Source organism: Pseudophryne corroboree, chromosome 3 (assembly GCF_028390025.1).
Source record: "Pseudophryne corroboree isolate aPseCor3 chromosome 3, aPseCor3.hap2, whole genome shotgun sequence".
Classification (NCBI taxonomy): domain Eukaryota; kingdom Metazoa; phylum Chordata; class Amphibia; order Anura; family Myobatrachidae; genus Pseudophryne; species Pseudophryne corroboree.
Window position 1 is genome coordinate 56,648,913 of NC_086446.1, and position 18,185 is coordinate 56,667,097.

At 44.4% G+C, this 18,185-nt stretch overlaps 1 protein-coding gene across 5 annotated transcripts in view; it reads right to left on the reverse strand.

Annotated features, from left to right (window-relative positions):
- The window catches only part of LOC135054717 (NACHT, LRR and PYD domains-containing protein 3-like), a 224,415-nt gene that overhangs the window by 79,363 nt on the left and 126,867 nt on the right, over nucleotides 1-18,185 (reverse strand). The gene's annotated exons all lie outside the window — the stretch shown is intronic.

Below are 18,185 nucleotides of genomic sequence, written 5' to 3' on the forward strand. Positions count from 1 at the left end.
CTATCACCTTCTGTGTACGTAATGTCATATTCCCCAGTCTGTCTGTGAGTTCATTTGTTTTGCATACCTATCCGTTCAGACACCAGTACATTCCTGCATGCACTGGTGTGCATAACAGTTCAAACACCAGTACATTCCTGCAGGCACTGGTGTGCATAACAGTTCTGACACCAGTACATTCCTGCAGGCACTGGTGTGCATAACATATTTAGCAGCCTAATACTCCTGTTGATATTTTGTGGGAATATGGAGCATACCCCTCAAAATACGTTGCAACAGGTGGTCGATCAGGTGCAGGTCCTGACTCGACAATTTAATGATTTGTCCATTAAAATGCACACCTCCCAGGCCGCTGGCGGAGCTCCCGCAGCAGCAGCACCTTCAGGGGTTAAGGAGCCGAAAGTAAATCTCCCGGATCGTTTTTCTGGAGATCGCTCGCAGTTCTTTTGTTTCAAGGAGAGCTGCAAGCTATACTTCCGGCTTAGGCCTCAGTCTTCTGGGTCGGAGATTCAGCGGGTGGGCATAGTGATTTCCTTGCTACAAGGAGACCCACAGGTCTGGGCATATGGGTTGCAGCCTGATTGTCCGTCACTTAAAAGTGTTGATGCTTTTTTTACGGCACTGGGCATGTTGTATGATGACCCTGACAAGACGGCCTCAGCCGAGGCTCAGATTTCGATCCTTAAGCAAGGGCGAAGGCCAGTTGAGGTTTACTGTACGGAGTTTCGGAGGTTGGCCCATGATACCCAGTGGAATGACCCAGCCCTGAGACACCAGTACTGAAGAGTTCTTTCTAACCAGATAAAGGACCAACTGGTACAATATCCCTTGCCTGATAGCTTGGATCAGCTCATGCAGTTATCCATCCGGGTGGATAGACGGCTGAGAGAGCGTAGGCTTGAAAGGGAGACTGAGGTTTCCTTCTTTCCCAAGGGAACCTCAGACTCTGAGGAATTTTCCGAGGAGCCTATGCAGATTGGGGCTACCCGCCTCTCCTCGCGTGAGAAGACGCGGAGGAGACAGCAGGGGTTGTGTTTGTACTGTGGGAATAAAGGTCATGTGGTAGTATCATGCCCAGAAAAGCCGGAAAACTTCAGGGCCTGAGGGTGATGGGAAATATCCTGTCAGGCCAGAAGTCAGAATTTCCCAAGAAGACTTTTATCATTCCGGTGACCTTGAAGATCCTCGGTCAAACTGTCAAGACTGAGGCCTTTGTGGACAGTGGGGCCGACTGGGTTTTTATGGACCGCCAATTCGCCCTGAAACACTCTGTTCCCTTAGTACCCTTGGCATCGTAAATTGAGATTTGTGGGTTAAACGGGGAACCATTATCCCAAGGTAAAATTACCTCTTGCACTAGCCAGATTTCTTTGTTTATTGGAGCCACACACTCTGAAAAATTGTCCTTTTATGTGACTGTCTGTACTTTTGCCCCATTGGTGTTGGGGTTACCCTGGTTAAGGGCCCACAATCCTCAATTTGACTGGGTCTCTGGGGAGATTCTTAGTTGGGGTACTGATTGTTTCAGGAGTTGCTTGAGCCTTCCAGTCAGGCTCTCGCAGCGAAGTTTGCCAGGATTGCCAGGGTGTTATGCAGATTTTGCGGACGTGTTCTCCAAAAAAGTTGCAGAGGTACTACCTCCCCATCGCCCCTATGACTGTGCCATTGATTTGTTGCCAAATGCTAAGCTTCCCAAGAGCAGGTTGTACTCCCTGTCACGTCCTGAGACTCAGGCTATGGCAGAGTACATTCAGGAGAACTTGGCTAAGGGATTTATCAGACCTTCACAGTCTCCAGTTGGGTCGGGGTTCTTCTTCGTGGGTAAAAAAGACGGTTCGTTGCGACCCTGCATCGACTTCAGGGAATTGAACCGTATCACGATTAAAAACTCATACCCACTGCCTCTCATTTCGGTCTTGTTTGACCAGCTTCGTACTGCCACCATTTTTTCTAAGATTGACCTACGCGGTGCGTACAATCTAATCCGAATAAGGGAGGGGGATGAATGGAAGACTGCCTTTAATACCCACTCAGGGCATTATGAATATTTGGTGATGCCTTTTGGGCTCTGTAATGCCCCGGCAGTCTTCCAGGATTTCATGAATGATATGCTCAGGGAATATTTGGATAGATTCTTAGTTGTATACTTAGATGACAGCCTAATCTTCTCCCATTCCCTGGAGGAACATCGGAAGCATGTACGCTTAGTCCTCCAGAAACTCAGAGACCACCGGCTTGGGGCGAAGCTGGAGAAGTGCGAATTTGAAGTTCAGCAAATCGCATTTCTAGGATATATTATCTCCCAAAAGGTTTCCAAATGGAGGGTTCCAAGGTACAGGCAGTCATGGATTGGGTGCAGCCCACTAGTTTGAAGGCGCTTCAGCGTTTACTGGGCTTTGCAAATTTTTATAGACGATTTATCACTGGATTTTCGTCTATAGTGGCGCCCTTGGTGGCACTCACTAAGAAAGGGGCGGATGTTGCTCACTGGTCTTGTGAGGCTAAAGCGGCTTTTGCCCGTCTCAAAAGGGCATTTGTATCAGCCAAGGTGCTGCGACACCCAGATCCAGAGCGTCCTTTTGTGGTGGAGGTGGATGCCTCTGAGATGGGTATTGGGGCAGTGCTTTCTCATATGGGAGTGTCTGATAATCGCCTTCATCCCTGTGCTTACTTTTCCCGTAAATTTTCGCCTGCCGAGATGAATTATGACGTGGGTAACCGGGAATTGTTGGCTATTAAGGATGCACTCGAGGAGTGGAGACACTGGCTTGAGGGGGCTAAGTTTGTGGTCTCATTTCTCACCGACAATAAGAATCTGGCATATTTAGAGTCAGCGAAGTCATATTGGAGCTGATTGGCTGGTGCGTTTATCACCTTGCACATATCACTGGTTTATCACTTCCTTATGCCTTCTCCAGGTTCATACATCTGCCCCAATGTTAGGAGCCATAGGAATCTCCACACTCTCTCACACCATATATATTAAGTTACTGGGGTAGTTACCCATGTTAGAAGGTCATAGTTTTTGATCTAGATAAAGGAGCTACGCTCCGAAACGTCGATTAATGCCAGGAGAGCAGTGTCTTTTTTCAAGTAAATTGACAGACTCCTGAAGTGCCATCACATTGCATGGATTAGATATATATATATATATATATATATATATATATATATATATATATATATATACACATATAAAAATCCAGGTGGTCGACACTCAAACCATATATATTAAGTTACTGGGGCAGCTACCCATGTTAAAGAAGCTCATATTGAGATCCATAGATACAAAAACCAAGTAGGGGGTGCACTCACCAGACTTGTAGATAAACAGAATATTTTTTTTTCATCGTTCACCATTACCCAGCAATATAATAACCCAAGAGAATACCAAATATAAACCTGCACCATATAAAAATCAGAAACAAGGGCTTCACCCAATATTTTATATACTGTTACATGGCAACCTACAGCACAAGGAGATCTATAAAAGGATATGGCATACTATTAGCATCTTGCATGTGCATGAGCATCATACACATGCGATAAGATACCATTGGCCCACCGGGTACATACAAAGTATAAAAAAGTGGGAATAAAAAGATAGTGCAAATATACATCATTATGTCACAAAATACAGCAGCATTTTGTATACCATAGAGAGTGCATGTTATAAAATAGAAGCACAGACTACCCAGAGCCCAAAGAGTAGATCACAAACCTAAGAAAAAAATAAACATAATGATAAAAAATAAGTATAATGAAGGAAAAAATAAAGGTGAGTATAATGTAAAAAAGCAGTAATGATAATCCAGAGTGGCTCCATTTATGTAGTTTCCACATATAGGTCATTCACAAAATTCCATTTGTGTTCAAAATGATTCTATAATGTATGGAGTCATTTAGGCCTCTGGGCCATAAAGTGTCCAATTTATTAATCCACATGGCCTCACTACGTAGAAGCATTTTAGCACGATCGCCTTCCCGAGATGGGGGTGGAATATGGTCAATGACCATGCACCTAAGTGATGCCTGTGAGTGTCGTGCAAAAATGTTTAGCTACTGGCTTGTCTGATATGCCAGTCTCAATGGCCCATTGAATCGAGGATCTGTGGTTGGCCATACGGTCCCGGAAGGGATGGATAGTCTTGCCAACATAAAACAAGGAGCAGGGACAACACTAAATGGGTACAACATGATCTGTGGTGCAGGTCACTTAATATTTGATCCTCAATTTGCACCCTGTGTAAGGATGGTAGAATGTGTCACTCATTAGCATACAGTACTTCGACAGGTGGTGCACCCGGTGCATTTGTAGCATCCTGGCTTTTGTGTCTTAAGCAATGTTGTAGTGGTTTGTTTAGGGTATAATTCTGGATGCATCAATATATTTTTGAGGTTATGGTCTCCCTTGTAGCTTATTAATAAAATCATCAATGTCTTGGAGGAAACTATCAACTTTCTGTACACATGGCTGCAGAAAGATATCCTTTATTAAATAACACAGTTCAATATACTGCCATACTCAGGATTCAAACCCGTAAACCTGTTGCATTCTAGTCAAACTCCCCACTCCTTGACCTATTTGATCATGCATGAAAACTGTGAGATTTCCAACTATATAAAGCTTCTTATACTTTGTAAAAAATAATCAGCATTGCAATTGAGCAGATCTATGTAATGTGCAGCCACACATCCAATCCCTTGCAGCCACACACTACATAGATCTGTCAAGCTGCGATGCTGATATTTTTTTCACAAAGTACAATTTAAGCTTCAAATAGTTATAATTCTCTATCTTAGAATTCTCTACCTTCCTATGCAAGGGCAAATAGCTTAGTGAATAGCATGTCTGACTGCAGTGCCACAGGCTATGAATTGAAATCCCAGGTACAGTATGTCAGCATCTTGAAATGTAATAGAGGACAGTGTGACTGAATAACAAAGAGATCTCAAGTTAAGTTCCTCAATGTTGTATAGGTATTAGCGATTGATAGGGTAGGGGAAAGAGAGGATTGGTTAGGAGGGAGATGATTGACAAGTGCCGCCATCAGCGCCCCCTACCCTGCAGCTCTATAGGCACACTCCACACTACCCTAGATACGACCCTGATTTGTTTCTATTAGGGTCTCCTGCCCTGTGCTGCCACGTCGTCATGGCAACTGGGAGACAAGTGCTAGCGGAGTAACCTGAGCGCATCTGATACTCCGGTTCGGGTCTTTTGCTGTGCAGTGGTTACAGGCTCTGTGCACGGCAGGGCATCCGGTGCTGGTTTTTGTGCTCAGTCTGTGAGGTCTGAGTGGGGCGTGGACAGCACCTGCTTTATAAGGCCTCTTCTCAGGTTAAGCAGATGCTGCTGAATCTTTGTTGGTTAGTCAGTTCCTGAAAGTTAGCCAGTACTGTGTAGCTTTGTATTTGTTGTTGCTTACTGCAAATAGGCCTGGGGATTTGGTACTACACTCTGCCAATCCAGACCTAGCAGTAAGACTGGAGTCAGTCGTTTAGCTTGCTGGGGTTCTTTTACTACTCTGTGAACTTAGCAAGTTTGCGGCTGTATTCTAAGAATTGCCTGCCTAAATCCTGTCTCACTGTGCAAGGTGTTCAGGTGTCAGTTTAGTGGCAGTAAACTGAACCTGTGCACTGCAAGTGAGAATTAGGATTGTGGAGACTCTCCTTGTGTCTATTATTCCATCTCTGACCAAGGAGTTTACTGCCACACCCGTTGGTAACCCTTTAGGGTTTTGCTGTTGCCCTTAGCAACAGCATTTCGGGTTCTCTACGTATTAAAACACAACATCTTGCTTTTCCCATCTGAGCATTACTAATACTAGGGAGACACCCAGTTCCTTAGCCTCTGGGCTTCTCTGTTCACTTTGTGTGTATTTTGTTACCCTATCACCTTCTGTGTAAGTAATGTCATATTCCCCAGTCTGTCTGTGAGTTCATTTGTTTTGCATACCTATCCGTTCAGACACCAGTACATTCCTGCAGGCACTGGTGTGCATAACAGTTCAAACACCAGTACATTCCTGCAGGCACTGGTGTGCATAACAGTTCTGACACCAGTACATTCCTGCAGGCACTGGTGTGCATAACATATTTAGCAGCCTAATACTCCTGTTGATATTTTGTGGGAATATGGAGCATACCCCTCAAAATACGTTGCAACAGGTGGTCGATCAGGTGCAGGTCCTGACTCGACAATTTAATGATTTGTCCATTAAAATGCACACCTCCCAGGCCGCTGGCGGAGCTCCCGCAGCAGCAGCACCTTCAGGGGTTAAGGAGCCGAAAGTAAATCTCCCGGATCGTTTTTCTGGAGATCGCTCGCAGTTCTTTTGTTTCAAGGAGAGCTGCAAGCTATACTTCCGGCTTAGGCCTCAGTCTTCTGGGTCGGAGATTCAGCGGGTGGGCATAGTAATTTCCTTGCTACAAGGAGACCCACAGGTCTGGGCATATGGGTTGCAGCCTGATTGTCCGTCACTTAAAAGTGTTGATGCTTTTTTTACGGCACTGGGCATGTTGTATGATGACAAGAAACAATGTTTTTACACCTATAGAAAAATGCGCATATAAGCAGCAGAAGGATAGAAATCTGAGAGGGGTGTTACCTTCACCCACATAAACACTCTAGACTATCACAAAAAAAACTCAGATATCCCTTCCTCTGCGCTCCCTATTAATGAGTAGTATAAATAAGAGAACTCTACTTATCTTAGAACATAGAGATTTCTTCGTATCCCGCTATCTCCCGGGTATATTGTGCACCTCAATTGTAAACACATGTATTTCCAATGACGTTTACATGCAAAAGAAAAATTAAAACACAATCTAGTGTAATAAATTCATAACATATTGATTTAAAAATTCCGCAACAGAGATTTTCACTTCATGCATAACAAATCTCAGTCCCATGGATAAATAAAAAGTCTCTCTTTTAATGTTTAAAACAGCAATCCAACATTTGTAATCTTCATCACAAGAAGAAAAGGAATATATTCATTTCACAATCCAAACTTATGAGGGTGGCCTCCTACCAGATTTCGGGATTTAAAAGTGCACGTAAGAAGCTGCATAGATGTTCTTTGTCCCCAGGGAAGCCGGCTTCAATCGTGGGTACTTCGTCCTCTCCTCGTCTGGTCAGGTTTGCCACCAATCTCCTGTTTAGCCAACGCGTTTCGATCGGATGATCTTTCTCAAGGCATAATCCAAATGATCCATCTTCCCTGATATTTATACCCAAATGAATTGATATCCCTAATTACTGGGAGGAGCCACTCTCATTTACAATTCCAATTCATTTATATACATTTTATTCATGCAAATTCCTAATCTAACATCTGAGAACTATTCTATGTTGTATACCCTAACTTATTTCATAAAAAACGCTATGTTTACTGCTTTTTTCATGGTTTAAAAACAGAAAACTTTAAAAATTAAGAGACCGGAAATAGCTTGTGCATATGGTATTAGAATCCGGTTTTTCCCCTTACATAAGGTTCCACATCCTAATTGAGCATACAAAAGGTTCCTAACTTCCGGTCACCTGACCGCCAAATTATTCTCGAATAGAGCTCATATATCTCTAATAATGGACCCGGTCACGTGATCCCGCCTGCCGGAAGTCCTCCCGCGACCGTACGCGGAGGAAACCTGTTTGTGCGCACATGGAAGCACGGCCGTACCTTCCGGTCACGTGACCGCTATTCACTGTGTTTACTATAGGTTATACACTTCCGGCAATTGGTCCGATCACGTGATTGCCCTTACCGGAAGTTCTCCCGCGGCCATCTTACAAAATCCGGGAGGGGAGCAAAAAAAAACATAATTTCTGTATTGCTGAATCGGAGAACACCATATTAACTCCTGGATAAAACAGTTTTTTATCCCTCTAGACCAAACCTCCATTATAAATATATACATTTACAACAATTATTATATCATTAAAAATAAAGTAGTGTCTAGATAGTATTTGTTCCATCTTCAGGTTTGTTTCCCTTTCTTCCATAGTATTCGAATATTCCAATGGAATGGACCAAGAAATTGATGTCTAATGGATAATACAAAATATGATTATACATTTTATTCAAAAATAAGATAATCAAGCAGAAAACATGTTCTAATTCAGGAACCATTTGACTTCGAAGTCTTTATTCAAGCCTCCCGGAGTTAAGGTCTTTAGAGAGTGTATATATTGCATTTCCGTCCTGGCCAAGACTGTTGCTATATTATTGCACCTCCAATTCCCTTTTACTAGTTTTATTGCTCCAAATTTTGTCAATTGTTTTACATCTTGATTATGAACATTCTTGAAGTGAGCTGAAAGGGCATGTGTTTCCATACCGTTCTTTATGTTGCGTAAATGCTCCGCAAACCTAATTTTTAAATTTCTACCAGTCCTACCTATGTAGAACAAACCACAACTGCACCCCAGAAAGTATACTACATTTCTTGAGGTACAAGTTATAAATTCATTAATCTTTATATTCTGGCCATTTATCACAATTTCTGTACACTTGCTTGTGCCACTGACTGTTTTGCACATACTGCAAGTGCCGCACCTAAAAAAACCTTTTGTAAGGGTGCGAACATTGGCCCTTGGGGGAGATAGAGCACTTCTAACTAACTTATCTTTTATGTTCTTAGCTTTGCGATAAATAAATTGAGGTCTCTCTGGTAGCACTTTCTCCAACAGAGGATCACCTTTCAGGATCATCCAATGATTTCTAAATATCTTTTCTATATGTTTGTGATCAACATTAAAATTCGTAATGAATGCCATTGAGTAATCCTTACTATTACTACCGGTCTCTTCCAATTTTCCTTTGGGGATTAACAAGTCCTCTCTATCAATACCTTCACATTTCGTTTTGGCTGACATAATGCTTCTATTACTGAAGAAGGATTACTCGATGGCATTCATTACGAATTTTAATGTTGATCACAAACATATAGAAAAGATATTTAGAAATCATTGGATGATCCTGAAAGGTGATCCTCTGTTGGAGAAAGTGCTACCAGAGAGACCTCAATTTATTTATCGCAAAGCTAAGAACATAAAAGATAAGTTAGTTAGAAGTGCTCTATCTCCCCCAAGGGCCAATGTTCGCACCCTTACAAAAGGTTTTTTTAGGTGCGGCACTTGCAGTATGTGCAAAACAGTCAGTGGCACAAGCAAGTGTACAGAAATTGTGATAAATGGCCAGAATATAAAGATTAATGAATTTATAACTTGTACCTCAAGAAATGTAGTATACTTTCTGGGGTGCAGTTGTGGTTTGTTCTACATAGGTAGGACTGGTAGAAATTTAAAAATTAGGTTTGCGGAGCATTTACGCAACATAAAGAACGGTATGGAAACACATGCCCTTTCAGCTCACTTCAAGAATGTTCATAATCAAGATGTAAAACAATTGACAAAATTTGGAGCAATAAAACTAGTAAAAGGGAATTGGAGGTGCAATAATATAGCAACAGTCTTGGCCAGGACGGAAATGCAATATATACACTCTCTAAAGACCTTAACTCCGGGAGGCTTGAATAAAGACTTCGAAGTCAAATGGTTCCTGAATTAGAACATGTTTTCTGCTTGATTATCTTATTTTTGAATAAAATGTATAATCATATTTTGTATTATCCATTAGACATCAATTTCTTGGTCCATTCCATTGGAATATTCGAATACTATGGAAAAAAGGGAAACAAACCTGAAGATGGAACAAATACTATCTAGACACTACTTTATTTTTAATGATATAATAATTGTTGTAAATGTATATATTTATAATGGAGGTTTGGTCTAGAGGGATAAAAAACTGTTTTATCCAGGAGTTAATATGGTGTTCTCCGATTCAGCAATACAGAAATTATGTTTTTTTTTTTGCTCCCCTCCCGGATTTTGTAAGATGGCCGCGGGAGAACTTCCGGTAAGGGCAATCACGTGATCGGACCAATTGCCGGAAGTGTATAACCTATAGTAAACACAGTGAATAGCGGTCACGTGACCGGAAGGTACGGCCGTGCTTCCATGTGCGCACAAACAGGTTTCCTCCGCGTACGGTCGCGGGAGGACTTCCGGCAGGCGGGATCACGTGACCGGGTCCATTATTAGAGATATATGAGCTCTATTCGAGAATAATTTGGCGGTCAGGTGACCGGAAGTTAGGAACCTTTTGTATGCTCAATTAGGATGTGGAACCTTATGTAAGGGGAAAAACCGGATTCTAATACCATATGCACAAGCTATTTCCGGTCTCTTAATTTTTAAAGTTTTCTGTTTTTAAACCATGAAAAAAGCAGTAAACATAGCGTTTTTTATGAAATAAGTTAGGGTATACAACATAGAATAGTTCTCAGATGTTAGATTAGGAATTTGCATGAATAAAATGTATATAAATGAATTGGAATTGTAAATGAGAGTGGCTCCTCCCAGTAATTAGGGATATCAATTCATTTGGGTATAAATATCAGGGAAGATGGATCATTTGGATTATGCCTTGAGAAAGATCATCCGATCGAAACGCGTTGGCTAAACAGGAGATTGGTGGCAAACCTGACCAGACGAGGAGAGGACGAAGTACCCACGATTGAAGCCGGCTTCCCTGGGGACAAAGAACATCTATGCAGCTTCTTACGTGCACTTTTAAATCCCGAAATCTGGTAGGAGGCCACCCTCATAAGTTTGGATTGTGAAATGAATATATTACTTTTCTTCTTGTGATGAAGATTACAAATGTTGGATTGCTGTTTTAAACATTAAAAGAGAGACTTTTTATTTATCCATGGGACTGAGATTTGTTATGCATGAAGTGAAAATCTCTGTTGCGGAATTTTTAAATCAATATGTTATGAATTTATTACACTAGATTGTGTTTTAATTTTTCTTTTGCATGTAAACGTCATTGGAAATACATGTGTTTACAATTGAGGTGCACAATATACCCGGGAGATAGCGGGATACGAAGAAATCTCTATGTTCTAAGATAAGTAGAGTTCTCTTATTTATACTACTCATTAATAGGGAGCGCAGAGGAAGGGATATCTGAGTTTTTTTTGCGATAGTCTAGAATGTTGTATGATGACCCTGACAAGACGGCCTCAGCCGAGGCTCAGATTTCGATCCTTAAGCAAGGGCGAAGGCCAGTTGAGGTTTACTGTACGGAGTTTCGGAGGTTGGCCCATGATACCCAGTGGAATGACCCAGCCCTGAGACACCAGTACCGAAGAGTTCTTTCTAACCAGATAAAGGACCAACTGGTACAATATCCCTTGCCTGATAGCTTGGATCAGCTCATGCAGTTATCCATCCGGGTGGATAGACGGCTGAGAGAGCGTAGGCTTGAAAGGGAGACTGAGGTTTCCTTCTTTCCCAAGGGAACCTCAGACTCTGAGGAATTTTCCGAGGAGCCTATGCAGATTGGGGCTACCCGCCTCTCCTCGCGTGAGAAGACGCGGAGGAGACAGCAGGGGTTGTGTTTGTACTGTGGGAATAAAGGTCATGTGGTAGTATCATGCCCAGAAAAGCCGGAAAACTTCAGGGCCTGAGGGTGATGGGAAATATCCTGTCAGGCCAGAAGTCAGAATTTCCCAAGAAGACTTTTATCATTCCGGTGACCTTGAAGATCCTCGGTCAAACTGTCAAGACTGAGGCCTTTGTGGACAGTGGGGCCGACTGGGTTTTTATGGACCGCCAATTCGCCCTGAAACACTCTGTTCCCTTAGTACCCTTGGCATCGTAAATTGAGATTTGTGGGTTAAACGGGGAACCATTATCCCAAGGTAAAATTACCTCTTGCACTAGCCAGATTTCTTTGTTTATTGGAGCCACACACTCTGAAAAATTGTCCTTTTATGTGACTGTCTGTACTTTTGCCCCATTGGTGTTGGGGTTACCCTGGTTAAGGGCCCACAATCCTCAATTTGACTGGGTCTCTGGGGAGATTCTTAGTTGGGGTACTGATTGTTTCAGGAGTTGCTTGAGCCTTCCAGTCAGGCTCTCGCAGCTAAGTTTGCCAGGATTGCCAGGGTGTTATGCAGATTTTGCGGACGTGTTCTCCAAAAAAGTTGCAGAGGTACTACCTCCCCATCGCCCCTATGACTGTGCCATTGATTTGTTGCCAAATGCTAAGCTTCCCAAGAGCAGGTTGTACTCCCTGTCACGTCCTGAGACTCAGGCTATGGCAGAGTACATTCAGGAGAACTTGGCTAAGGGATTTATCAGACCTTCACAGTCTCCAGTTGGGTCAGGGTTCTTCTTCGTGGGTAAAAAGGACGGTTCGTTGCGACCCTGCATCGACTTCAGGGAATTGAACCGTATCACGATTAAAAACTCATACCCACTGCCTCTCATTTCGGTCTTGTTTGACCAGCTTCGTACTGCCACCATTTTTTCTAAGATTGACCTACGCGGTGCGTACAATCTAATCCGAATAAGGGAGGGGGATGAATGGAAGACTGCCTTTAGTACCCACTCAGGGCATTATGAATATTTGGTGATGCCTTTTGGGCTCTGTAATGCCCCGGCAGTCTTCCAGGATTTCATGAATGATATGCTCAGGGAATATTTGGATAGATTCTTAGTTGTATACTTAGATGACATCCTAATCTTCTCCCATTCCCTGGAGGAACATCGGAAGCATGTACGCTTAGTCCTCCAGAAACTCAGAGACCACCGGCTTGGGGCGAAGCTGGAGAAGTGCGAATTTGAAGTTCAGCAAATCGCATTTCTAGGATATATTATCTCCCAAAAGGTTTCCAAATGGAGGGTTCCAAGGTACAGGCAGTCCTGGATTGGGTGCAGCCCACTAGTTTGAAGGCGCTTCAGCGTTTACTGGGCTTTGCAAATTTTTATAGACGATTTATCGCTGGATTTTCGTCTATAGTGGCGCCCTTGGTGGCACTCACTAAGAAAGGGGCGGATGTTGCTCACTGGTCTTGTGAGGCTAAAGCGGCATTTGCCCGTCTCAAAAGGGCATTTGTATCAGCCAAGGTGCTGCGACACCCAGATCCAGAGCGTCCTTTTGTGGTGGAGGTGGATGCCTCTGAGATGGGTATTGGGGCAGTGCTTTCTCATATGGGAGTGTCTGATAATCGCCTTCATCCCTGTGCTTACTTTTCCCGTAAATTTTCGCCTGCCGAGATGAATTATGACGTGGGTAACCAGGAATTGTTGGCTATTAAGGATGCACTCGAGGAGTGGAGACACTGGCTTGAGGGGGCTAAGTTTGTGGTCTCAATTCTCACCGACCATAAGAATCTGGCATATTTAGAGTCAGCGAAGCGTCTCAATGCCAGGCAGGCACGATGGGCTTTGTTTTTTGCTCGCTTTAATTTTTTGATAACATATCGCCCTGGGTCAAAAAACATCAAGGCTGATGCGCTCTCGCAGAGTTTTGCTCCAATCCAGGAGACCACCGAGGAGCCATTGACCATTGTGTCCCCATCATGTATTAAAGTGGGCATTACACAGGACCTCTTATCATTAGTCCTTAGAGCACAGGAGCAGGCTCCTCCAGACCTTCCGGTAGGTCTTTTGTTTGTGCCTCCTAGGTTAAGACAGCGAGTGTTCCTGGAATTCCATGCCAAGAAGTCGGCAGGTCACCCGGGTATTGCCAGAACTCGGGAGTTGCTATCTAGGGCAGTGTGGTGGCCCTCGGTGGCTAAGGATGTGGATCAGTGGGTTCGGGCATGTGACATCTGTGCCCGAAATAAGACTCCTAGAGGGGTTCCTGTTGGCCCATTACATCCACTCTCTATCCCATCTAAGCCATGGACCCACATTTCAATGGATTTTGTGGTGGACTTGCCCAAATCCTCTGGGATGACAGCCATCTGGGTTGTCGTTGACAGGTTTTCGAAGATGGCGCACTTCGTTCCACTGGTTGGGCTGCCATCGGCCAGACACCTGTCTGAATTATTTATGCTGCATGTTGTGCGTCTCCACGGGTTGCCACTTGATGTGGTCTCTGACCGCGGATCCCAGTTTGTGGCCAAATTCTGGAGGGCATTTTGTTCCGATCTCCAAATTTCTGTCAGCTTGTCGTCAGGCTACCATCCGCAGTCTAATGGGCAGACTGAAAGGGTGAACCAGTCCTTGGAGCAGTTCCTCAGGTGTTATGTCTCCAATTGTCAGACTGACTGGGTTGCTCATCTGTCCATGGCGGAGTTTGCCTATAACAACGCGGCTCACTCTGCTACAGGGATCTCTCCCTTCCTTTGTGTGTATGGGCATCATCCTAAGGCCAATTCTTTTGACCCCCTGGACTCCACGCCTGGTGGTTCCTCTGTGGTTTCGGTCCTTAGAGGTATTTGGCGGAAAGTGAAGAAAGCCCTTGTGTCTGTGTCATTAGTGACCAAAAGGGTTTTTGATAAGCGGAAAAGACCCTGCAGCTTCAAATTAGGAGACTTCGTCTGGTTGTCTACCAAGAATTTGAAGTTGAGACAGCCATCTCATACGTAAGGCCCCCGGTTCATCGGCCCTTATAAGATCACCAGGGTTATCAATCCGGTGGCATTTCAGTTAGATCTGCCCCGTTCTTTGGGTATCAATAAAACATTTCATTGTTCCCTTTTAAAACGGGCGATTAGTAATCCTTCTTCCAGTGGAAGACCTTCCCCTCTTCTGATACGTGGCCAGAGGGAGTTTGTTGTTGAAAGGATTCTTGACTCCAAGATGGTTCGGGGTCGGCTGTCATTTTTGGTGCACTGGAAGGGGTATGGCCCGGAGGAGCGGTCGTGGGTGCGCAGTTGTGATCTTCATGCCCCCAGACTGATACGCTCTTTCTTCTCGCAGTTCCCCGATAAACCCGGTGGTAGGGGTTCTTTGACCCCTCGTCAGAGGGGGGGTACTGTTAGGGTCTCCTGCCCTGTGCTGCCACGTCGTCATGGCATCCGGCAGACAAGTGCTAGCGGAGTAACCTGAGCGCAGCTGATACTCCGGTTCGGGTCTTTTGCTGTGCAGTGGTTACAGGCTCTGTGCACGGCAGGGGATCCGGTGCTGGTTTTTGTGCTCACAGTCTGTGAGGTCTGAGTGGGGCGTGGACAGCACCTGCTTTATAAGGCCTCTTCTCAGGTTAAGCAGATGCTGCTGAATCTTTGTTGGTTAGTCAGTTCCTGAAAGTTAGCCAGTACTGTGTAGCTTTGTATTTGTTGTTGCTTACTGCAAATAAGCCTGGGGATTTGGTACTACACTCTGCCAATCCAGACCTAGCAGTAAGACTGGAGTCAGTCGTTTAGCTTGCTGGGGTTCTTTTACTACTCTGTGAACTTAGCAAGTTTGCGGCTGTATTTTAAGAATTGCCTGCCTAAATCCTGTCTCACTGTGCAAGGTGTCAGGTGTCTGTTTAGTGGCAGTAAACTGAACCTGTGCACTGCAAGTGAGAATTAGGATTGTGGAGACTCTCCTTGTGTCTATCATTCCATCTCTGACCAAGGAGTTTACTGCCACACCCGTTGGTAACCCTTTAGGGTTTTGCTGTTGCCCTTAGCAACAGCATGTCAGGTTCTCTACGTATTAAAACACAACATCTTGCTTTTTCCATCTGAGCATTACTAATACTAGGGAGACACCCAGTTTCTTAGCCTCTGGGCTTCTCTGTTCACTTTGTGTTTATTTTGTTACCCTATCACCTTCTGTGTACGTAATGTCATATTCCCCAGTCTGTCTGTGAGTTCATTTGTTTTGCATACCTATCCGTTCAGACAATAGTACATTCCAGCAGGCACTGGTGTGCATAACAGTTCAAACACCAGTACATTCCTGCAGGCACTGGAGTGCATAACAGTTCTGACACTAGTACATTCCTGCAGGCACTGGTGTGCATAACAGTTTCTTACCATTTTACCCCTCAATTTATAACTGAAATACAAATTCGTATGAAAATATCTGAAAACAGAGCACAAGCGTTCTAATGAGCGTACTCTGTTGTTTACAAAATAACGGATAGAGGTGGTCATTCCGAGTTGTTCGCTCATTGCCGATTTTCGCTATACTGCAATTAGTCGCTAACTGCGCATGTGCATGGTACGCAGAGCGCATGCGCTTAGTTATTTTACTAAAAACGTAGCTGTTTTGCTGTAGCGTCTGCGGCGCTTTTCAGTCGCACTGGTGTTCGGTAAATGATTGACAGGAAAGGGGCGTTTCTGGGCGGCAACTCAGCGTTTTCCCGGCGTTGGCTAAAAAACGCAGGCATGTCAGTGAAAAACGCGGGAGTGTCTGGAGAAACAGGGGAGTGGCTGGCCGAACGCAGGGCGTGTTTGTGACGTCAAACCAGGAACTAAATGGACTGAGCTGATCGCAGTGTAGGAGTAAGTCTCGAGCTACTCAGAAACTGCTAAGAATTTTCTATTCGCAATTCTGCTAATCTTTCGTTCACAATTCTGCTAAGCGAAGATACACTCCCAGAGGGCGGCGGCCTAGCGTGCGCAATGCTGCTAAAAGCAGCTAGCGAGCGAACAACCCGGAATGACACCCAACGTGATAATGTGCCAATGGTGGAGTGTTCAGAACCACAACAAGTAGCAGCGGCGCATGCATTAGCATCCAACTCTAAATCACAACAGCGTTTTTCCAGCCACCCTCCGTTACCTCCCCCAAATACTGACCACTTGTCACTCACTGTGCGATAAATCCTCTGTGCGCTACCACTAATCAATCACTACTCGTGCAAAGTGTGGCTTCAGAGCACGCACTGTGGCAAATAATTGCTCCACTGTGCACAACATCAACACTGTGCCCAACTCTGAATCAGACCCTAAGCACGGCAATGTGATATATTGATACATCACATCACCACATTGCTGTATCACACCATGATACCTAGCTTCAGAGGCTGAGTCCTCAGATCACTCTGAGAACTGTGTGTCCTTGAGACTGTCTCTATATCCAGAGTTATGGTTTTGAAATAAAATGATTTCTAGTAAGACAGACAAATCTATAACATATCCATATGATTAAAGAGTTCCGTAACTACAAGAGATGAGCGGGTTCAGTTCTCAGAAAACCGAACCATACCGGACTTTACCACCCGAGCACGGATCCGAGTCAGGCTCGGGTTTTCCCACATGACTCGGAAACCAGAACGAGGCAAAACATCATCCTCCCGCTGTTGGATTCTCACGAGGTTTGGATTTCATATAAGGACTCGTGCGTCGCCGCCAGTTTCACTCCGGCATTGGAGAGTGTAGAGAGAGGACGTGTCTCCGTTCTCTCAGAGCCCTCAGTGTCCGTGTCTTATGCTGCATCTGTCCAGTCACAGTGGTTTGTGTCCTCTGCTGCCATATGTCCAGCGCTGTCCAGTGTTGCTGTGTTGTGCTGCATCAGTTCACTGGTGGTGTGTTGTGCTGCATCAGTCCAGTCACAGTGGTGGTGTCCTCTGCTGCCATATGTCCAGTGCTGCTCTATTATAAGTCCCTTACAGTGTTTCTGTGTTGTTCTGCATCAGACCAGTGGTAGTGTCCTGTGCATCAGTCAGTCCAGTGACCAGTCACAGTGGTGGTCTCCTCTGCTGCCATATGTCCAGTACTGCTGTATAATAAATCCCTTACAGTGTTGCTATGTTGTCCTGCATCAGACCAGTGGCAGTGTACTGTGCATCAGTCAGTCCAGTGACCAGTTACAGTGGTGGTGTCCTCTGCTGCCATATTTCCAGTGCTGCTCTATTATAAGTCCCTTACAGTGTTTCTGTGTTGTTCTGCATCAGACCAGTGGTAGTGTCCTGTGCATCAGTCAGTCCAGTGACCAGTCACAGTGGTGGTCTCCTCTGCTGCCATATGTCCAGTACTGCTGTATAATAAATCCCTTACAGTGTTGCTATGTTGTCCTGCATCAGACCAGTGGCAGTGTACTGTGCATCAGTCAGTCCAGTGACCAGTTACAGTGGTGGTGTCCTTTGCTACTATTTGTCCATTGCTGCTGTATAAATCCAGTCCATTGCAGTGGTGCTGTGCTGTCCTGCATCAGTCCAGTGGTGGTGTCCCTGTGCTACCGTATATGTCCAGTGGTACTGCCATACAATTCCAGTAATCCTGCCGTATAATTCCAGTAATCCTGCCGTATAATTACAGTAATCCTGCCGTATAATTACAGTGGTACTGGTGTATAATTCCAGTAATCTTGCCACATAATTCCAGTGATCCTGCCGTATAATTCCAGTAATCCTGCCGAAAAATTCCAGTAATCCTGCCGC